Source organism: Nicotiana attenuata, chromosome 9 (genome assembly GCF_001879085.1).
Source record: "Nicotiana attenuata strain UT chromosome 9, NIATTr2, whole genome shotgun sequence".
In the NCBI taxonomy this organism is placed as follows: Eukaryota; Viridiplantae; Streptophyta; class Magnoliopsida; order Solanales; family Solanaceae; genus Nicotiana; species Nicotiana attenuata.
Window position 1 is genome coordinate 4,243,388 of NC_031997.1, and position 24,765 is coordinate 4,268,152.

The 24,765-nt window shown below is 39.6% G+C and overlaps 1 pseudogene; it reads left to right on the plus strand.

The window, feature by feature from the left end:
- On the plus strand, positions 15,145-23,118 carry LOC109232490 (annotated as a pseudogene).

Consider the following 24,765-nt stretch of genomic DNA (forward strand, 5'->3'; position numbering starts at 1 on the left):
TTTCGTTCGTATCGTATGGATCGTGCCAAAAGAAAGAAGGGATAGCCTTAACATACCTGGAGTAGGAAAAACTCCGTATAATTATTCCGTTGGAAACCTTCGTGGATTGAACTTAGAACCAAAAATCGGATTAAGCTTCTGCGCTTTGAAATTGAGGAACGAAATCTTGCTTTCTTGAAATTTATAAACGAAATTGGCTTGGATTTCTTTAAAATTTGAATAAAATGGCTTCTGATGAAGCTTTGAAATGCTTCTGCTTCAACGTCCTTGGTTTTAGGCCAAAGGCAGATTGTTGTTTGAAGCTTTTACAAGGAATTCCTACTAAATCTCATGGATAAGATTTACAAATATTACAAGTCTTAATAAGGCTTAACTTAAGTCATGACTTGGTTATTTTACATAGTAGCCATCTGGCAAAAGTGAATAAGAGTCATCTTTTGCCATTGTGGCTTTATGCCACGTGGGAGGGTGGGTGAAGATTATTAATCTTTACCCTCTTATTAGTTAATTGGGTAATGTCCCGTTGTCCGGTAATTAATTATTTATCCGCATAATTTAAAATTTACCATAAATTACTTAAAATTCTATTTATTTTTAATATAGTATATATATATATATATATACCACTATCATGGTCATATGGTACCTTGTATGGTACTAGACCGTAAATATCAGGTATTAACGCTCGACCCGTATTTTATCCCCAAATGCCAAACTTGGACGAAAATTCATCTTCTTTGACTTGCTTCCCCTTTCATCTTCACGAATTTACTTATCACTTGTGAAATAACATAATCTTTATAATCTCCAAATAATCTTTTACTTGAACTGGTGTCAATTACCTTACGACAAATTCAACGTACAATACTGCAAGGTGCAACATTGTCGTAACCTATTACTGCGAAGCGTAACATCATCATAATGTAATACTGCAGGGCGTAACATCATCGTAATATAATATTGCAAGGCGTAACATCATCGTAATATTGCGAGGTGTAATATCATTCCCCCCTTTGGAACATTCGTCCTCGAATGTTGACTAATCTCTTATTATTTTCATAACTTATAGCTCTTGTGAATATCTTAATACTCTCCTTGCCATTTAAGCAGTTGTTCTGTGAATAAATCCAAAGTGTACGGTATTCCCTCCTTTAGTCCTCTTTCTCATACCACGACTTGTGGTCGAAATCTTTCCAATCTCGTAACTGTTGCTACCTCCTGTCATGCAGCCTGTATGACTTTTGACTTTGTAAGTGCGCCTTATGCGACTTCTTTCCTTTTCCCTCCAGCTTTTAGCCAATCTCTAGGCCTCACTTTGTAAATATATACAGAGCTTGACAAGATGTCCCTCTGGGCATTTATAGGTATACTTGAAGTTCTTTGCTCGATACTTTGTTTAACTTAAGAATATTGCTATATCTTATTTCATAGATCCGTTTATCCATCCGTATGACTTTACTGCATCTAGCTAGGTCATACTATTCCATGACTCATACTTCGATTTATAGTTACTAGGTCTACGACCAAACTCTAGGTTACTCTTTCGCTGCTTTTCATATATGTATAAGTCTAAGTCCTTTAATGCTTCCTCATTACTGTTCATGTTAGGAATGATGGCCTATTTTTATCTCGTACTTTGTAACTTTTATCCATCCATTGTCGATTCACCTCAATATTGATCCACAATGTACCACTGATATCTTGAAACTTCTTACGCAATACCTTGCCACTAGGGCTTACGTTGCATCGAGAAATATTTGAAGTGATTTCCATAATCGTATTTCATAGTGTCTCAATGTGATTCACCTTATGGGGGTATCCTAATTTCGTGCCGCCAGCGAAATCTTTTCTCTTTCTCTTTTTTTTTTCAAATCATCATTCAAACGAAGGCCCAAACGTCATCTTTTATCTGTCACAATTACACCCTCATTTTATTACCAATTCAGCATTTTATTCTTTCTAAACGCTATTAATCTTAGACTCCTTTGAATTCATTCTGGCTATACTGATCCATCTATAACTTAGAGAATCCATCAGCTCTCTTATGTTCATGAGTTTAATCCCAAGAACTTGTCCATTCTTGTCACTTTTGTCACCTTTCACTCACCCTTTTTCTTTTACCCTTACTCCCTTCTTCCTAAAACCTTGTTGCTCTACCATTCTTTAGCTTGCAACCTACACATATCTATTCATACTTGTTCGCTAGCAAGTAGATTTCCATATGTTATTCTGGAATATCAAGGGAGACATCACATCAGTTCTAACTCTTCTTTTATTCTCTAATTAGACCTTTCGGTACTTAAAAATCACTGACGATGCTGCTATCATTCCTGGATATTGAACCATAGTGCTTCTAGCCTTCTGTCTGAAGCATGGACTATTCACGATCTTCTGCCTTTGAGTATCTTGTACATTGTTCACCTTTACCTTACTTACCTTAAAATCTCGCATCGTATCTTTTTATCTCTTTCATGACCTCCTTCCCACATAGGTGTAATTCATATTCACAACTTGAAGCTCTATTATAATACTTCCACCTCTGGTGTATACACAATTCGGTGAGAGCTTCATACTGACTTCCTATAAGGCCGGTACTTCTTCTAACAGGCTTTCTTGTAGAGCCATTATAGATTATGGTTGTACTATCCCTCTTGTACCTATGATATTAAGAGTGATCCTGCAATGTTCTTGATCACGATTTCTATAATTTTCTAGGTCCAATAATCATACTCCTGATTTACTTAGTTGATGTAACTCTTTAATTTACTCTTCCCTTTGATCAACCCTTGTGTAGGCTTAAGCTATCTTCCAATCTACGGATCATGGTATTAGTTATTACTTTAACCCTTCATGGACGCTGTGGAATATCCAGGATACAATCTTCTAATAATTCAATCCTTTGTCTATGACTTGGACTCAATTCTTTCTTTTAACTTATTCCGGAGTCTTCTCGGCTGATCATTAATCGAATAATTCCTTTCGTTCCATTTCAGCTTTCTTCAAATGTAAGCAATTGCTTTTCCTGGTCTTTTTGTCCCTTGTTGCGTACCTACTTAGCTTATCTTAGTTCCCACGCATGGTGAAATTTTTGCGCAACTCATATAATCTCGAATACTACCTTTGACTTTACTTCCCGTTCATTAGCCACGGTAGGTGTCACTTTCCTTTGGAGTGCTTACAATGTTATTGCGAGACTGTTGTTGCATGACCATTTCCTCTCTGGGTCGTTGTGCTTAGGTTGAAGCCTTCTTCCTTATCTCCTCATCTAGTCTTTCGTTATAGTACTTAGGGAGAACTCTTGATCTCGTAAAGCTATGTGCTTATTATGGACCTTTTTGATGCCCTTCCTTGCCTATAATCATCCGTAGTTGTTTACCTCTGTGCCCTTGTGCTTCTAGGGTTGCTTCTGAACTGATATTTTGACTGCCTTTCCAGTGGCACTTTCTTTTATTTCCATAACATCCATACGATACCTTTGACTACCATAACTCCTATCTGAATATCTCAAGGGTCCCGATGTCATATCGGCGAGACTGAATTTTCCATGTTGGGGTTGACTATGTTAGTCTTGCGCGATCAGTTCATTTGTCTGTACCCTCTTGTCTAGTCATAACTAGGCTCGTCCTGAATCAACTGCTAAATATTCGTTGGCCCATTCTCATGTCAATATTCCGCAAAATCTTTCTTGGTTTATTTTCTTGGTCTTAACTTACGTCTCGCACTGGCTCCTTAATTATCAATAACATCTCGGGCAGGAACCCTTACTTCTTCTCCTTGACGTCGCGTTTGCATAATGTTCTGGAATCGTAGCATATCTGTAGGATTTGAATAAGTGTAATCTCATCCCTTTCTCATTTTTTATCGCATTCTTCCTTTACCATTCCATTGTTACTAGAACCACTTAATTCTGACTTAACGCCACATCACTCCATATTCCCCCCTTTTAGGGAGTACTAAGATTTAGCACTACGACGATCTACATGTAGATGTTTTTACCTCTTCAGCCTTGGTGTCTTTTCACATTATTCATGACCCTTACTCGCCTTGCGGTAATCCTTCTGTACCAAGAAAATAAAATTTCTTACTCGCGAGGGTGGCACTTAGTGTAACTGGCACACATAGTCCCTTAAGTTTAACTTTGCTCACATTGCTTGCTTTAGGGAAGCGTCTTCCTGAATGACCATTCTCTGAATTTCTCCTGAATCTTCTTCTGTTGTCCATTCTACTATCACCGGAACAAAATCTGAAATTCTCATGATGCCGACTATTATCAAATCATTCAGTCCCTAATTCACGTTTAGTTTATCTTGTTCACCAGCCCATTCTGATTTCTATTATTCTGGGGTCTAACTTTTACTTCTGGTAATCATGTTAGAGTCACGAACTTTTTTTTTTTTGAAATGAGGATATGACTTTATGGCCTATATTTTCTTATTTTCTCAAGGCCTGTGCTTCTCGTCTTTTCCTTCACTTGACTATAGACTCTATAATACTGCATTTTTTTATCTACCGTTATCATCCATGTGTCACGTCTTACTCATAATGCTTCAATAACTCTTTTCTTTATTCTTGCTAACATTCATGTCTATCACTTGCTTCTGTAAACTTTAACAAGATATTCCTTTGCTTTTAGCTCCCCTTTGCTCCATCCATTGGCTTTTCGTGTTAACATTGTCTCTCTACTAGGGACGAGAGCCATACTAAGATAATTTTATCCCTTCCAGGATTCCAGTGCCTACCTTTGTAGTACCCATATCCAGCTGTACTATTTTAGGGTGCACCATATGGGTGTCTCACAGGGAGATCTACTAGTACATTTGCAATATCCTTCGGAAATGTCAACTAACGCAAGCAATTCATTCATCAATTTGGGTTACCCTAACCCCAGCCGGATCATGATATCATGTCCTTCTCTTAACTATACCTATTAGCCCCTACATGGCATAACTGAAATGGGTGTGACCAATTGTACATACCTCTGTTACTGCTGAATATAACTCAAAAATATATACCTCTTCCTGAATTATAAACACTGTTAACCTTCATTAACTGGGCGCCGCGTACCCTTCTTTATCTTGCTTCTTTTGCTTGCTGAAACTTGTATTTATCTTCTGAATCTCTCATTGTCTTTCACCATAAAGGTGGATAGGTATTCTTGCCTTAAGGCTTCTTATCAAGAAGCTTACACCTTTCAGTACACCCATGATCTGCTAAAGACCTCACATTTACTTATCATAGGCATCATACAAAAATCGAATTCCTCTAACTCAACTCTTCCACATCTATCTCTCTTTCCAACCGCCTTTCCGGATGTAGGTATCGTCTTATTACGAATAAAATAAAATTTCGGAATTTGATTCTTATAAGTGAGCTCTACCACACGATCTAGAGTAAGAACAAAGAGTGACAATCCTAAATGCCCTGTAGCCTCCTGCTTATAAGTGTGGTGCACAACACACCCATAAACAAGACTCTACTAGGCACGGCTTGTAGACTCCCAAGGACAGAACTGCTCTGATACCACTTTTGTCACGACCCAAACCGATGGGCCGCTACGGGTACCCGGTACCTTACTCAACCGAGTAACAACATAACGTATCTTTTCATGTCATATTATCATAAATAACTGAGCCAGAGAGGCTTCCATGAAATAGGTAGAATACAATAGGTAATGCCGGCTTATACATAAGACACATGGGTCTCTAAAAACAAAATAACCACTTGAACACTGAGCATAGGCCGACAAGAATACATAATTTTCATAAAGGTCAGACAGAGTCCCGCCATACCAAATAATACACCTCTAACTCATACTAACCAAACAAGCAACTCCGAAGCAAATGGAGCGCACCAACATCTTTCGCTGAGTTGATAGCCTACTTGGAGGACTCTAGACCTGTGTTTCGGGACCTGCGGGCATGAAACACAGCGTCCCCAGGCAAAAGAAACGTCAGTACGAATAATGTACCGAGTATGTAAGGCATATAAATAAGTACATAACAAACATGGAAGAAATATAGAATAATTGACTCAACCTGTAAGTCTGGAAAACTTTGTAAATCATAAAATACTTATAGTGTCATGCATATGCGTATGAATGTCATGTCGTGCATAGGTACATGTTTCATAACATCATCGGCCTCTGAGGGCATCCCATCGTATCATCTCGGCCACTGTGGGCAAAATCATTAACGTATACCAGCTGATCAGGTTGTGGTGCGTATATAACACCATAACCTTTCCCATATCCCACATACATATATATACATACATATATACGCGTATATAACGCCATCTGGTCATGGGTCAATGTACATGAATGCGATGCATGAAAAGTACGTTAATAAAACCTTTCGGAATGTCATAAGATCATTTTGCCTTTGAGTAATATCATAAAGTAAACTCTTTTCAACTTTCGTATTTTTCTGAGACCCATGAACAAATGATAGAGTATTACTACACATGAAAATTCAAGAACATAGATATCTCTAATACTTCTATGAATAGAGTCATTTGTGAAATTTGTGCATTTGCTCGTTTCGTTCCTATCATATGGATCATGCCAAAAGAAAGAAGGGATAGCCTTAACATACCTGGAGTAGGAAAAACTCCATATAATTATTCCGTTTGAAACCTTCGTGGATTGAATTTAGAACCCAAAAATCGGATTAATCTTCTGCGCTTTGAAATTGAGGAACGAAATCTTGCTTTCTTGAAATTTATAAACGAAATTGGCTTGGATTTCTTTGAAATTTGAATAAAATGGCTTCTGATGAAGCTTTGAAATGCTTCTGCTTTAACGTCCTTGGTTTTAGGCCAAAGGCAGATTGTTGTTTGAAGCTTTTACAAGGAATTCCTACTAAATCTCATGGATAAGATTTACAAATATTACAAGTCTTATTAAGGCTTAACTTAAGTCATGACTTGGTTATTTTACATAGTAGCCATCTGGCAAAAGTGAATAAGAGTCATCTTTTGCCATTGTGGCTTTATGCCACGTGGGAGGGTGGGTGAAGATTATTAATCTTTACCCACTTATTAATTAACTGGGTAATGTCCCTTTATTCTGTAATTAACCAATTATCGCATAATTTTAAAATTATCCCAAATTACTTAAAATTCTATTTATTTTTAATATACTATATATATACCACTATCATGGTCATATGGTACCTTGTATGGTACTAGACCGTAAATATCGGGTATTAACGCTCGACCCGTATTTTATCCCCAAATGCCAAACTTGGACGAAAATTCATCTTCTTTGACTTGCTTCCCCCTTCATCTTCACGAATTTACTCATCACTTGTGAAATAACATAATCCTTATAATCTCCAAATAATCTTTTACTTAGACTGGTGTCAATTACCTTACGACAAATTCAACGTACAATACTGCAGGGTGCAACATTGTCGTAACTTATTACTGCGAAGCGTAACTTCATCGTAATATAATACTGCAGGCCGTAACATCATCGTAATATAATACTGCAAGGCGTAACATCATCGTAATATTGTAGGGTGTAACAGATGCATCAGTCTTATTTGATCCAGGCTCCACTTACTCCTATGTATCATCTTATTTTGCTCCATATTTTGGTATACCCCGTGATTCCTTGAGTTGTCATGTCTATGTGTCCACGCCAACGGGAGATTCCATTGTTGTTGACCGTGTGTATCGGTCGTGTTTAGTTGTTCTTGGTGGTTTTGAGACCAGGGCCGACCTATTGTTTCTCAGAAGGTGGATTTTGATGTTATCTTGGGTATGGATTGGTTGTAGCCCTATCATTCTATTCTTGATTGTCACACCAAGACGCTGATATTGGATATGCCAGGTTTGCCGCGGTTAGAGTGGAGGGGTACTTTGGATTATGTTCCTTGCAAGGTGGTATCCTTCCTTAAGGCACATCGGATGGTTGGAAAGGGATGTGAGGCATACCTAGCCTTTGAGAGAGATGTTAGTATTGATACTCCTAGCGTTTAGTCAATTCCGATAGTGAAGGACTATCCAGATGTATTTCTAGTGGATCTTCCGGCATACCGCCCGATAGGGATATCGATTTTGGTATTAATCTATTGCCGGGCACTCATCCTATTTCTATTCTACCATATCGTATGGCCCCAGCGGAGCTGAAGGAGTGAAAGGAGAAGTTGCAAGAGTTGCTTGATAAGGGCTTCATTCGGTCCAGTGTGTCACCTTGCGGTGCTCCGGTCTTGTTTGAAAAGAAGAAGGATGGTTCTATGCACATGTGTATTGATTATCAACAGTTGAACAAGGTTACAGTAAAGAACATGTATCTATTGCCACGCATTGATGACCTATTTGATTAGCTACAGGGTGCCAGAGTGTTCTCAAAGTTTGAATTGCAGTCAGGCTATCATCTGTTGAAGATTTGGGAGTCGGATATTCCGAAGACTGCCTTTAGGACTCGATATGGTCATTACGATTTCCTTGTGATGTTATTTGGGATGACCAATGCCCCACCAGCATTCATGCACTTGGTGAACAGTGTATTCTAGTCCTATCTCGACTCATTCGCCATTGTGTTTATTGATGACATCTTGGTGTACTCCCAGATCTAGGAGGATCATGAGCAGCACCTGAGGACCGTGCTTCAGACCTTGAGAGAAAAGAAGTTGTATGCAAAAATTTTGAAGTGTGAATTCCGGCTTGATTCGGTGGCATATTTGGATCATGTAGTGTCGAGTGAGGGGATCAAGGTAGATCTGAAGAAGATTGAAGCAGTGCAAAGTTGGCCCTGACCATCTTCAGCTACTGAGATCCAGAGTTTTCATGGTTTGGCAAAGTATTACCATCGATTCGTAGAGGGTTTCTCATCTATTACTGCACCTATGACCCGATTGACCTAGAAAGGTGCTCCTTCAGGTGGACCGAGGAGTGTGAGGAGGGCTTTCAAAAGCTCAAGTCTGCTTTGACTACAGCTCTAGTGTTGGTGTTGCCTACGGGTTCAGGGTCTTACACTATGTACTTTGATGCATAGCATGTTGGCCTCTGTGCGGTATTGATGCAAGACGTTAGGCAGATTGCCTGCGCGTCTAGATAACTGAAGGTGCATGAGAAGAACTATCATGTCCACAATCTTGAGTGTTATTGTTCATGCCTTGAAGATTTGCGGCACTAATTGTACGGTGTCCCTTGTGAGGTCTATACCGACCGTAGGAGTCTACAGTATCTGTTCAAACACAAGGATCTTAACTTGCGTCACTGGAGATGGTTAGAGTTTCTTAAGGACTATGATATCGCCATTCTGTATCATCCCGGGAAGCCCAATGTGGTGGCCGATGCCTTGAGTTGTGAGGCAGAGAGTTTGGGCATTTTAGCATATCCACCGGCAGTAGAGAGGCTATTAGCATTGAATGTTCAGGACTTGGCCAGCCGGTTGGTTAGATTGAATGTTTCAGAGCCAGTCGAGTTTTGGCATGTGTGGTTTCTCCGTCTTCTCTATATGATCGTACCAGGGAGCGTCAGTATGACGAGCCCCATTTGCTTGTCCTCAAGGACACAATTCATCACGGCGATTCCAAGGAGGTCACTATTGGGGATGACGGTATGTTACGGATGCAGGGAAGGCTATGTGTGCCCAATGTAGATAGTTTACCTAAGTTGATTCTTCAAGAGGCTCACAGTTTGCGGTACTCCATTCATTCGAGCGCCGCTAAGATGTATCAGGACTTGAGGCAACACTATTGGTGGAGGAGAATGAAGAAAGACATAATGGAGTATGTAGCTTGGTGCCTAAATTATCGGTAGGGTGAAGTATGAGCATCTGCGACCGGGTGGATTGCTTCAAAGGATAGAGATTCCAGAATAAAATTGGGAGCGGGTTGCTATGGATTTTTTTGTTGGGCTCCGACGGACTCAGAGGAAGTTCGATGCAATATGGGTGACTGTGGATAGGTTGACCAAGTCGTTTCATTTCATTCCAGTGGTGACTACTTATTCTTCAGAGTAGCTGGATCGGGTTTATATTCGCGAAATTGTCAAACTTCATAGCGTACCGGTAACCATCATCTCTGATCGGGGTACGCAGTTTACATCGCGGTTCTAGAAGTCCGTACAGCGTGAATAAGACACGCTGGTTGAGTTGAGTACAACATTTCACCTCAGAAGAACGGACAGTCCGAGCGCACTATTCAGATATTGGAGGATATGCTTCGTGCATAAGTGATGGGGTTTGGGGGTTCTTGGAATCAGTTCTTGCCACTTGCGGAGTTTGCCTAAAACAAGAGCTACCGGTTGAGTATTCAGATGGCTCCATATGAGGCCTTATATGAGAGGCGGTATCGGTAGGTTGGTTTGAGCCGGGTGAGGCTAGGCTGTTAGGTACAGACATGGTTCAGGATGCTTTAAAAAAGGTTAAATTGATTCAAGATTGGCTTCACACAGACCAATCTAGACAGAAGACTTATGCGGATCAGAAGGTTTGCGACGTTGCATTCATGGTTGGGGAGTGGGTCTTCCTCCATGTTTCGCCCATGGAGGGTGTTATGATGTTCGAAAAGAAGGGTAAGTTGAGCCCTGGGCATATCGGACCTTTTGAAATTCTTGAGAGGATTGGAGAGGTGGACTACACGGTTGCACTACCACCTAGTCTAGCTGCAGTTCATCCAGTATTCCATGTTTCTATGCTCAGGAAGTATCACGGTGATCTGTCTCATGTGTTCGATTTCAGCTCAGTCCAGTTGGACAAGGATTTGTCTTATGTTGAGGAGCCGGTAGCCATTTTGGACAGGCAGGTTCGAAAGTTGAGGTCAAAGAACATTGATTCAGTGAAGGTTCGGTGGAGGGATCAACCAGTCGAGTAGGAGACTTGGAAGACCGAGCATGATATGCGTAGCCATTATCCTCATCTTTTCACCACTTCAGGTATGTCTCTATACTCGTTCGAGGACGATATTTGTTTTAAGAGGGGGAGGATATAACGACCCGCTCGGTCGTTTTGAGTATTTTAGCCCCGATATTCCCTCCTCTATGTTATATTGTGGTTATGTGGCTTGACAGGGTGTTTGATTTTGGTTTCGGGTGAATTTCAGGATGAAATGGGACACATAGTCCCTAAGTTGGAGGTTTAAGTTGAAAGAGTTGACCATAGTTTGACTTTTGTATAGACGACTCCAGAATGGATTTATGATGGTTCCAATAGTTCCGTATGGTTATTTTAGACTTAGCAGCGTGTGTGGATGTTGATTTGGAGATCCGTAGGTCGTTTCGGCGTGAATTGGCGAAAGCTAGAAAATTTAAGGTTTGGAGGATTGGAGAGTTTGACCGGGAGTTGATTTTATTAATATCGGGGTCGGACTTCGATTGCACAAGTTGGAATAGTTCCGTCATATCATTTATGACTTGTGTGCAAAAATTGAAGTCAATCGGAGCTGTTTTGGTATGAATCGGCATTAGTTTTGAAATTCGGAAGTTCATAAATTCATTAGGCTTGAATCGATGCGTGATTCATGGTTCTATTATTGTTTGATGTGATTTGATGCTTCGAGCGTGTTCATATAATGTTTTAGGACTTATTGGTATGCTTGGTTGAGGTTCCGGGGGCCTCGAGTGTAATTCGGACCATGTTCGGCGCATTTCGGAACCTTGAAGAACTGCTGAAGCTACTAGTTTTCTACAGGTTTGGTTTCCTTCTACGCATTCACGAAGGCTATCCCGCGATCCCATCGAGTCTTCAGGGGTTGCTAGAATTTTACCCTTCGCATTCGTGAAGGTGACGATGCGATGGCGATGCTCACTAAGTTTGGTTATCGCGAACGCATAAGGTTAATCACGTTCGCATATAAGAAAGGCGAGGCTGGGGGCTAAGACAGGTGTGTGCTACGTGTTCGCGTGACCTAGGATGCGGTCGCGTAGGAGGAGGCAGATTGCTCATCGCGTTCGCAACCTGTGGAGTGTGTTCACGTAGGCCATTTTGTGAGGGCAGCATTTTTGTTCTTCGCGATCGCGAGGGCTTCCCGCGATCGTGAAGAGGAATCACAATGCAGCAAAATTTAAGTTTTAAAATGTGGCTTTCATCTCATTTTTCATAATTTGGACCTAGAGAGCTCGATATGAGGCGAACTTTTAAGAGTTTTTCAAAGAAATCGTTGGGGTAAGTGATTCTAATCCGGATTGGACTATATTTCTTGAATCTATTGCTATTTTCATCATCTAATTAGTGATTTGAGTTGGAAATTTGGGGGAAAATTGTGAAAACTTCCTAGACTAAATTTTGAGGTTTTGAAAGGCGATTTGAGGTCGAATTTGAGCATTTCTTGTATGGTTGGACTCGTTATTGAATGAGTATTCGAATTTGTAATTTTGGTCGGGTTCCGAAATACGGGCCCGGGTTGACTTTTTGGTTGACTTTTTATTTCTTTGCAAAGATCGTAACTTTATGATTCGAAATAGTTTCCTATAGTTTATATTTATGGTATGAAGTTGTTTTGGCTAGATTCGAGCTGTTCGGAGTTGAATAATAGAGGAAAAGGCCCACTAGTGGATTGAGTTAGCGTGTTTTAAGGTAAGTGTCTTGCCTAACCTTGTGTGAGAAAATTACCCCTTTGGATTGGTGTTATTTTGTGATAATTATGATGTGTGGAAGCCGTGTACGCTAGGTGACGAGTGTGTACACGAGCTAAATGTGGAAATTTTCCGATTTTGGCTATGTAGACCCCTTTTGTGCCTTAATTGGGTTATGTTATCATGTTGTATTCATCATCATTAGTCTATTTTCACATGTTGTACTTGTCTTATCTCTTACTTGTTAATTTCTTGACATGTTTAGTTGAAATTCTTGTTTCCTTTATTCCCTATTCATTATCTAACCATAGAATTCTTTACTTGAAGTTGTTATTCTTGGAATATCTTATTGTTGGAAATGGTATTGATATATGAAGGTCGTAATTCACATTGGGGAAAAGTGTTAAATTGTGAAATACTATTCTTGTTGGGTTATTCACTTCCGATTGTCATTGTTGATACTCTTGTGCACATTCTGGTTGAGCCATGGGCTCTTTATTATGAAAGTACTGTTATTGTTGATTTATTTGGCAAGTTGTGATATTGGGCACTTGAGGTGTGATTGTGATACGTTGTGATATTGATATGCATGCGGTGGTATAAGGTTTTGGAGTTGAAACCCATACGGTGAGATATGGTGGGCTTGATACGCGTGGCTAGTAGGGGAACTACTAGAAATCATGCGGTGTGATAAGGTGGGCTAAACGCGGGATGCTATTTCAGGATTTTCAAAAAAACTAAATGCAAGACTCCCGCGAAGATATAAGGAAAAGTTGTGAAATTATTCTTGTGATTTGAGTCTATGAAGCGGTACCTCGATAGTGACTCTTGTTGGTACTTCTCTATTACTTTACTTGTGTTTGATTGTTTTGCTTTCTTGGCTTAACATCTCGTGTTTTCTTCCGTAATGCATTATTTGCCTTGATTCTGCGTAGTTAATTAGGCATATTCCTTACCTTTTTCATTTCCATTGTTATTATTATAGCATCGTTAAATTATTCATCCTTTTTTTATTTATTCTAGTAGGGCCTTGACCTGACCTCGTCACTACTCTACCGAGATTAGGCTTGGCACTTATTAGGTACTATTATGGTGTACTCATGCTATGCTTTTGCACATCTTTTGTGCAGATCCAAGTACCTCTTACCAGTCCAGGCATCAGTGAGTTGAGTTCGTGCTTTGAGACTTCAAGGTACACCTGCCGACGTCTGCAGGCCTCGGAGTCACCCTCTATCTAGTTCTATGTCTACCTTCTTTTGTTAGATACAGTTGTGTAAGGATGATTATGACACAGTTGTAGAACTTGTGACTAGATATTACCAGGTTTTTGGAAAACATTGCATATGCTGAGTTGTAGAGCTTTCTTTATTAAAATTGTTGAGTATTTGAGAGTTTATTTGTTATTTCAGATATATTATGCATGTTTATTAGGCTTACCAAATCTTAAAGACTAGGTGCAATCACGACGTCCTACTGAGGGAAAATTGGGTTCGTAACAATTATAAATCGGAGGGAGTAACTAATATACACTAACTTAATTTTCATACTACTAGTAAATATTTACGGGCTATAATACGTTATTCATTAGATTCTTCAGATTCCCAAATCAAAATTACTAATGTTGGAGGTAACATTAACTTGATGGAGTAAATAAATTATACAGTCAAATTTCTCTATAACAACATCTCTATATAATAGCCATTCATTATAAAAGTCATATTTTTCTTAGAACCAATTATGTTATATTTTACCTCTCTATGATAGCTTTTTACCTATAACAATAATAACCGTCTTTTTAGTGGTACGCTCTTTGTAAAATTACGCCTTCATAACTGCTATGTAGAATTTTAAGACTGCCAATAATAAGCTTACAGATTTTAATTTGATCAATTTTTATAAAACTTTAGTGCTCCACTGATAATAAATAATATTGTGTTAGTACATACTTTCATAATAAAAAATTTCATTTAATCTGATTAAAAAATATGCTTGTATATTTTTATTTTATTGCGCAAAAGGTTTTATCATGCACAATGTTTGATATTTGTAGATCTGCATGTACAGTCGTACAATCTTTTTCGTTGAACAAAGTTTTCATCTTGTATAATGCTTAAGATTCAAAGAATTAATTTTATAGTAGCTTTAAAATGTGTGTCTTGGAATTTAAATCATTGTGCATGTATAATATATTAGCTTTTTTTAGTATTTAATTAATAAAATATGCATATCTTTTGAGATTTTAAATTTGAATAATTTCTTATCTTTTATATTTAACATTAAAAAACGGAAAAAATAATTTTTCATAATTTTTATCTATAACAGCCAGAAAATATTAAAAACTCAAATGCTGTTATAGATGTGTAATAGTCATTCATTAATAAAGTCTAAGAATATTGGAACAAACATTGTTGTTATAAAAAAGTTTGATTTTGCATTGTCAATGCATAAAAGTTAAACTCAATTTGTTTTATTGTTTTTCCAAAGTATGACAACTTTTCAAAATTGAGTAGAATGAGTCCAAACAATTTAAACTATATTCTGCCATTGGCATTGTTGCCTATAAATTCTCAAGCTTTCTTGAATTATTTCCTATTTAACTACAATCATCGATTATCAATAATGGAGATATCTTGGGCTTTCATAGCCTTGGCATTGCTACTAGCATTAGCTTTTCTGTCAAATTTTATCAACCATCCCAAAAGGAAACTACCACCAGGTCCAAGGCCATCGCCAGTTTTGGGCAATTTAAACCTCATTGGTTCACTCCCACATGAGTCTTTGCACCATTTTTAACAAAAGTATGGAGATTTAATGCTCCTGAAGTTCGGTTCCAAGCCTGTTCTGATACCCCATCCCGGAAATGACGAAAGAGTTCTCGAAAACACATGATACCATCTTTGATTTTCGCCCTATATTGGCTGCCGGTAAGTACACTAGCTTTAACTGCTCAGACATCTCATGGCCACCTTATGGTGTACACTAGCACCAAGCTCGAAAAATCTACCTAACCGAGATATTTAATCACAGAAGCCTTGATTCTTTCGAGTACATTCGTGTTGAGGAAAGGCAAAATTTGACGTCTTTTTGCTCTATCAGGAAAGCCAATTTTTCTCAACGAACATTTACCTCAATTTTGTAACGACCCGACCAGTCGTTTTGTACATTTGTACTGCACTTGGTAGTTTGAGATCATGAGTAGTTCCGTATGATGTATTATGACTTATGTGAATTGTCGGTTTCGTTTTCAGGTTATTCAGAATGGATTTGAAAGAATGAATTTCATTGTTGAAGCTTAAAGTTAGAAGAGTTGACCAAGTCTGACTTTTGTGAATTTGACCTCGGAACAGAGTTTTGATGGTTCTGTTAGGTCCGGATAGCGATTTTGGACTCAGGCATATGCTCGGATTTGCATTTGGATATTCCTAGAAGGATTCGGCACTAATTGGCAAAAGTTGGAAATTTGAAGGTTTGGAATGTTCATAAGTTTGACCGAGAGTTGAATTTGATAATATCGGGTTCAGATTGTGGTTCTAGGAATTTTAATAGCTTCGTTATGTCATTTTGGACTTGTGTGCAAAATTTGAGTTCATTCTGGGTTGATTTGATGTGATTCGGCGCGGGTTTTGAAAGTTGAAAATTCAAATTCCGTTAGGTTTGATTTGAGGTGCGATTCATCGTTTTGATGTTGTTATGCGTGAATTGAGGTCTCGAGTAGGTCCGTGTTAGGTTATGAGACTTGTTAGTATGTTCGGACGGGGTCCCGAGGGGCTCGGATGAGTTGCGGACGTGTTTCAGATCATTTTCCTTCATTTTGGCCTTGCTGGTTCCTGCTGGTGTCTGAGCACCAAGTCTTCTTCGCGATGGCGAAGCTAGAGACGCGATCGCGTAGGTAAAGATCTGGAGTTGAATAGTTCCTTCCTTGCGTTCGCAAGTATCCTTTGATCGCGAAGCTTTCTGGAGATTGGACATCGCATTCGCATGAGTCAGATCGCGTTCACGTAGTTATGAGTTGAGAAGCTGGGGCTAGAGAATTTCTTCAATGCGTTCGCGTAATAATGGACGTGTTCGCAAAGGTGTGAGACAGTGTTGTTCGCGTTCGCATGAGTTATAACGCGACCGCGTAGTGCTTTTGTTGGAGGCAATGTTACATGTTCTTCGCGATTGCCTAGCGTTGTCCGCGCTCGCATATGGTATTTCTGAGGTAGTGATTTTTCTTCTATCGCGACCACGATTCATTAATTCGTCCAGTGATTATAAAGTACTCTATTTCTGGGGTTTTGGCCATTTTTACATATTTGGAGCTATGGAGCACGGATTGAGGCGATTCTTGAAGTAATTTTAACCATGTGGATTGGGGTAAGTGTTCTCTCCTTATTTTTGATTTTATATCATGAATCTATCTTCGTTTTTGGCATTTGACCGAGGGTTTCAAGAGAGAAATTGGGGGTTTTTGTCTAAAACTTCATAGAGCGAATTTTCGAGTTTTGAACATCCATTCGGAATCAGATTTGAGTGAAAGTAGTATGGTTGGACTCGTAATTGAATGGTTTGTCAGATTTTGTGAGTTTTGTTAGCTTCCGAGGTGCGGGCCCGGGTTTTAATTTTGGTTGATTCTGTGGTACTGTGTAGTTATCTAATTGTATCTGTAACCATGAAATCTCTACGTGCTAGAGCTATTGAGTTGTGATCCATGTTAGAGACCACATATTGGCTACATGTTTATTCTGTTGGGACCTATTGAGGTTATTTTAGCTGTTGAGTTATTTGCTTATATTACAATTACAAAATCAGTCGTACCTATTCATATGCATATCATATCTCAGTCTCTGTTACCATTTATTGATATATGACATCATTATTTTTGGGCTGAGTTTTCATGACATTGCGAGCCCGAGAGACTGGAGAGATTGATGACTGAGCGAGGCGGAGGGCCAGATTGTGAGGATATTGATGGGATCGGGCTGAATGCCGCAGCAATTATTATTAATTTATGATGGGAGCAGGCTACACGCCAAAGCAGATGATATTGATTTACACCGTAATTGGGTTATTATAGCGCTTGGGATGAGGGAGCCCCTCCGGAGTCTGCACACCCACAGTGAGCGCATCTACCTACTGAGTGCGAGTGCGAGTGCTGAGAGCGAGTGCCGAGTGACTGTGTGGACTGAGCGACTGTGAGGACAGAGTTATTGTGAGGACTGAGTGACTGTGAGGACTGAGTGACTGGGAGGACTAAGTGAATTGATACCCTAAGAGTATGCATATTGTTTTATCATTGAGTTGCATCACATTCGATATGCACACTTGACATACAGGCACAGAGATGCAATTTCCTCATGTTGTACGGTATCACGTCATTCATGACATCTCATACACATTGGCGTGTAGGCATAGAGATGTACTTTACTCATGTCATTTGATAATGAAACATCTTACCTGTTGTTGGAAGTTTTTGGGAAAAATCACAGTTTTCAAACTTACTCATACTTTGGGTGTTTTTGGTGAAAGATTTGGGATTTACTGTTATACGTGAAAAGCGTGCCTATTTTCCCGTCACTGTTAACGTGTTGAGCATCATATCTCTGAGTTATTTTTAGTACCATTTTATTATATTGTTATGAACTGTTGTTGGTTATTGGAATTGGACTTTGACCTTTGTCTCAGCTCGTCACTACTTTCAACCTAAGGTTAGGTTTGTTACTTATTGAGTACATGGAGTCGCTTGTACTCATACTACGCTTCTACACCTTGCGTGCAGATTTTGGATGCTAATGTTGTTGTGTACGACGGGAGCTAGCATTGAAGACGCACCTGCATTCCGGTTATAGCTGCCTCTTGTTCATGGTAGCTTTAGACTTATGAAAAATCTGTTTTTGTACATTTCGGGCAGATGATGTATTTATTTCATACTAGCTTTGTAAATTCTAAATCTTAGAAGCTCATGATTTGTACTACCAGTCATTGGAAAATGTATAAAGGTTCAGTTATTTTATCATTCACTTGTCTCAACAAATCTCATTAAATTGGACAGTGTTAATTGGCTTACCTAGTGAGCTGCGTTAGGCTCTATCACGACTAGTTAAATTTTGGGTCGTGATAAATTTACACTTTGCACTGTAAGTAGGATGGATTTGAGCAGCAAGCACTACATTAATGAGTCAAAATCGAATGATTTAATAGTGACACTTGAAAGATTGAAATGGATGCTAGATGAATGGTTTATCCTTGGTGGGGTGGTTAATATTGGGGATTGGATACCTTGGCTTAATTGGCTTGACTTGCAAGGATATGTAAAGCAAATGAAGGCTTTGAAAAATGTCACGATCCAAAACTAAGCCCGATCGTGATGGCTCCTATCATGGAACTAGGTAAGCCGACACACTCCCAAAATAATTTGATATTTCAATAAAAGATAAGTAAAAGCCTTTTTTATACTAAAATTTCATTAAAGAGTTCAAAACAAAATACGGAAATAAATAGCCCAACATCGGGGTATCACTAAGTCATGAGCAACTAGTACAACTGTTCTGAAATATAGCAAGACTAACATAGTCTGAGAATGTCAAAAATAAACACTAAAGGGAAGATAAAGAAGGAGAAAAGCACAACTGCGATAGCTAGGCAGCTACCTCGCTATCTCCGATGAAAGTTTGCAACTGGAATAGTCAACAGCCGCTACCGTGGCCAGAGATACCTGGATCTGCACACAAGGTGCAGGGGGTAATGTTAGTATACCAACTCAGTAAGTAACAAGTCCAAACTACGGACTGATAGGTAGTGACGAACTAATCCTCAACAGGTAAATAGAATTAAACTGTGCAGAAAAGTAGGTATGCTTTCAATTCAAGTATTCAACTCAAACGGTAAAGTAAATACAGATCTGGACAATGTGAACTGTAAAGCTCAGCTAATCTCTACGTGCCAATGCACAGAATGTATGAAAATGTACCATGTACCTCCACCCTCAAGTGCTCAACCACTCGGTACTGTATATGGTCATCCGGCCCTGGAAAAATCCATCCCGGAATATATACACATCTCTATCAACAGTCACTCGTACCGAGGAAGGCTATATCAGCCTCGTGGAGAAGATCCATCTCCAGGTATAAATGCTTCGGACAAGATCCATGTCCAGGGAAGACCCATCCCTCAATAATATAAATCGCTCACTGGGGATGTGTTACAGACTCCGGAGGGGCTCCTACAGCCCAAGTGCTATCATAATCATCAACATAACCGCTGCGGCGTGCAGCCTGATCCCATAACTGTCACTCATAATCAGGCTCTCAGCCTCACTCAGTCATCACTCTCCAGTATCACACACGGGCTCATTTGATGTGCCAATAACTAACAACTGAGATTGAGACATGATATGAAATGCATGAATAAGACTGAGTACAGAATATTGATGAAACTAGCGAGATGACAGCAAGAAACGACCACTCAGGTCCCAACAGTTTTGGCGTAAAGCCCTAACATAATATCACACATGATTTACAGCTCATTTACTTAATCATATGATAGAAACACGGATATCGGCAAGAAAGAGTCACTAAACGGTGCCATGGAATGAACCAGGTCCCAATTCTCACGGTGCACGCCCGCACGCCCGTCACTTGGCATGTGCATCACCGCAATACTAAACACATAACACATAGTTTGGGGTTTTGAACCCTTAGAAAACCAAGTTTGGAAACGTTACTTACCTCAATCAAGCCAAAATCCTACTCCGCGATGCCCTTGCCTCTCGAATCGGCCTCCAAATGTCCCGAATCTAGTCAAAGGCAATACAATGCAATCAATATAGGCCAAGGAACCAATTCCACAAGAAAAATTACTTATTTGGACACAAATCCCGAAATCCACTCAAACTCGGCCCTCGGGCCCACGTCTCGAAATCCGACAAAAGTCATAAAACTAGAAAGCCCATTCACTCACGAGTCTACCCATACCAAATTCATCGAAATCCGACTGCGTTTGGTCCCTCAAATCCTCAAGTCAAACTCTCCAAAATCCTAAGCCCTAACCCCTCATTTTCACCCCTAATCTTCACTGATTACATAATTAAACAACGGGAAATCACCACATACACGAGTATTAGGGATCAAGCAACTTACCTAAGTGATAATCCCTTGATTCCCTCCTCAAAATCTCCCCCAAAAGCTTCAAAACCGACTGAATATGGTGAAGAATAGACCAAAATTCGCGAAGTCCACAATTTATACTTTCTGGCCAGAGATACTGCATCTTCGGTCAAAATGTCGCTTCTGCGATGCCGCACCTACGGAAAATCCATCACAGGTGCAGTTCCCACTTATTCCCTCAGAATCCGGTCAAAATATCGCACCTGCGGGCCTTTCCCGCTTCTGCGGTACTGGCCATATTCTCCTCTTCCGCATCTGCGCCCCAGGTCTCGCACTTGCAGGCTCGCAGATGCGACCCGTCCATCGCACCTACGGCTCCTGCCTACCTCAGCCTTGGCCGCATCTGCGTCTCCTTCTCTGCTTCTGCGGGCTCGTACCTGCGGTTCCCACTCCGTAGGTGAGGTTATAACAGCTGAGTTCAATTTCAGCATTCCTCCAATTTCCAAACTCTTTCCGTTAATCACCCGAAATCAACCCGAGGCCCTTGAGACCTCTACCAAACATACCAACAAGTCATATATCAATATATAAACTTGTTTGAACCTTCGTAACACCCAAAACAACATCGAATTACCCTCGGATTCAAGCCTAAGAACTCCTAAACTTCCAAATTTTATAAATGACGTCAAAACCTATCAATCACGTCCGAATGACCCCAAATTTTGCACACAAGTTCGAAATGACACGACGAACCTACTCCAACTTCCGGAATTCCGTTATGACCCTGATATCAAAATTTCCACTGCCGACCAAAATCGCCAAAATTCCAACTTTCGCCAATTCATGCCTAATTCTACCACGGGCCTCCAAATCCCATTTCGGATGCACTCCTAATTCCAAACACCTAACCGGGCTAACAGAACCATCAGAATTCACATCCGAGATCGTTTACACATAAGTCAAATCCGGTCAATTTTCCTAACTTAAGCCTTCATAATAGAGACTAAGTGTCTCAAATCCTCTCCGAAACCACTCCGGACCTGAACCAACTGACCCAACATATCATAATATAGCTGAAGAACACAAAAGAAACAGAAATGGGGAAACGAGGCTATAACTCTCGAAACAACCGGCCGGATCGTTACAGAAAAGAACATGGTAAAATTTTACGAATATGTGCTAGAAGATTACAAGACTAAATTAGGAAAGGAGAATTTTGTTCGAGGACATGGTTGATGTCTTGTTACAACTAGCTGATGACACTAATCTTGAAGTTAAGCTCACCACTGATAACTTAATGGGTTTAATCCATGTAAGTTTTCTCCTTTTATCTTATTTTCTTTTAGACTAATTGTCAGTACAACAAAATGACCATTCTTGACTTTTTGACTCTCGCTTGCCTATTGACAAACTTGTAAGGTCAAAAGTCAAAAGTATTGCCCATGGGCAAGCGAGGGATAAAATTTGTTAGATTTGAAGTGTAGAAGCAGGGTCAAAAAACCAATAGTGGCACCAGAAATGTCCTATTTCTGTAAATCACCCAGTACAGAAAATTACACCCAATAACTCTTCAAAATGGCCACTCTTATTAGTATGGTGCGACAACTAGAGCCCACAATGATTGACCATCTTTTTAAGGCTTGTACCCACAACTACATATAGGAGTATTCAGAGTAATTTAGTAAGTGCTTCTCTTTCCTTAAACTTGTATTAATGCAAAGGTAACTCCCCCTGTCACTTAAGCCGTGCATATTTGATATAGGGACAATTCCAGTTTTATTTTCTCAATTTAACATCTAAAACTTTCAGTTATAGCTTACAAAACCTTCAATCAGTTTGTTTTAGCACTTGCATGTTATTTTTGGTATAAATCCCAGGATTTGCTGGCCGATGAAACGGATACTACAGCAACAACAGCAGAATGGGCATTTCATGAACTAATGAGGAAACCACAGATCATAGAGAAGGCAAGCCAAGAGCTTAACAGAACTATAGGAAAAGAAAGATGGGTAGAAGAAGAATACTTTTCTCAACTACCTTATATAGATGCGATAATAAAGGAGACATTTAGACTGCATCCCTTAACTACATTACTTCCTCCGTATTACTCAATCGATCTATGAAGGACTGCAATGTTGCTGGTTATGACATACCAAAAGGGACAATGGATTTTTTAAATACATGGTCTTTAGGTAGAAATCCTATGTATTGGGATAATCCAGAAGAATTCATTCCGAAAAGGTTCTTAGAAAATGACATTAACATAAAGGGACGAAACTTTGAACTGTTGCCATTTGGTTCTGGAAAAAGAATGTGTCTAGGTTATAACCTCAGGATTAAGATTGTTCGAACAACGCTGGCTAACTTGTTACATGGATTCAACTGGAAATTAGCTGCAGGCATGAAGCCTGAAGATATAAGCATGGAGGAAATCTAAGGATTGACTATACGATCTAAGAAACTAATATCAATGATAATGGAACCAAGACTCCCCGACCATCTTTGTTAGTAGGGTTAATATTTTAAAACTCCCTTAGACTATATTGCTTTTATCATTTTCCTTCTTTAACTAACCGGTTGTCACGACCCAAATCTCCCTCCGTAAGATGTCGTGAGGGCACCTTGTCTCTACGATTAGGTAAGCCTAACATTTGCTGAAATAACCAACAATGAAATAAAACCTCAACGAGTAACAGCAACAGATAATTTGAAATAACGATAGAGATGCCGCTCAGCATATACAATAATCAACTCTCAGATATCACAAAATCCTCCCAAGACCCGGAACACCATAAGTCACATGCTTCTAAGATTTTTGTCTAACTATTCTGTACATCAGTATCTAAAGAAGTAATGAACAAAAACACAAAAGAGAAAGAGGGGGACTTCGAGGTCCGCGGACGCGGGCAGATGTACCTTGAAGTCTCCGGAGCAACAGAAACAATACAACTAAAAGTGAGGCTGGTAGGAGGTACCTAGATCTGCACACGAAAAACATGTGCAGAAGAGTAGCATAAGTACACCACAACGGTACCCTAGTAAGTGCCAAGCCTAACCTCGGTCGAGTAGTGATGAGTTCGGGTCAGGGCCCTACTGGTGTGTATATATATATATATAAGACAGAACAGAATATCGCAGTATAATAAAGGACTAAAATTTAACAAGAAGGAAAATCACAGAAGAATAACAATACAATACACAAGAATAATAACAGGGGATCTCCCGAGATACCGTCTCGTAGTCCCAAAATTAAATGTGCAGGGGGATCTCCCGGGATACCGTCCCGTAGTCCCAAAGTATGAAGGTGGATCTCCCGGGATACCGTCCCGTAGTCCCAAAGTAAATATGCAGGGGGATCTCTCGAGATACTATCCCGTAGTCCAAAAGTAAATATGCAGGGGGATCTCCCAGAATACTGTTCCGTAGTCCCAAAATAAATATGCAGGGAGATCTCCCAGAATATCGTTCCGTAGTCCCAAAATAAATACGCAGCTCGAACAATGGAAGTAACAGTTATAGCAAGAAATCCATTAGTTTAGGTTAAGTACAAGTCAAGGAAAAGCAGGAGATCAACTAAGCATGCTGCACAAAATTTAGATAAGCATTTAAGGCACGTAGACATGCTATTCTAGGCTAAAAAAGATAACTACACATGCTGATACAACTCAAAAGAAGAAACGGGTTATTACTCAGTAAAAATTGTATTTTACAACAAATAGCCCGTGTACTCACTCGTCACCTTACGTACACGGCGCTCACATATCACAACAGTACCAAATCCTAAGGGGAGTTCCCCCACAAAAGGTTAGGCAAGCCACTTACCTCGAACCAAGCTCAATCAATCGGTAATAATGCCTTTTCCACGAATATCCGACTCCGAATGGCCCAAATCTAGCTAAAAGCAATTACATACCATAAATATAACTATAAGAAACTAATCTAATTAATGAAATCAAGACTTTAACAAGAAATTAAAAAATCATCCCAAAAACTCGACCCGGGCCCTGTCTCGAAATCTGGTAAATGTAATATATGAACACCCGTTCACTTACGAGTTCACTCATACCAAAATTATCCAAATCCGATGACAAAATCCCAATAAAAACCCAAAGTCTTAGTTGAAAAATTTCTCCCATTTTCCCCAAATTTTCAACCC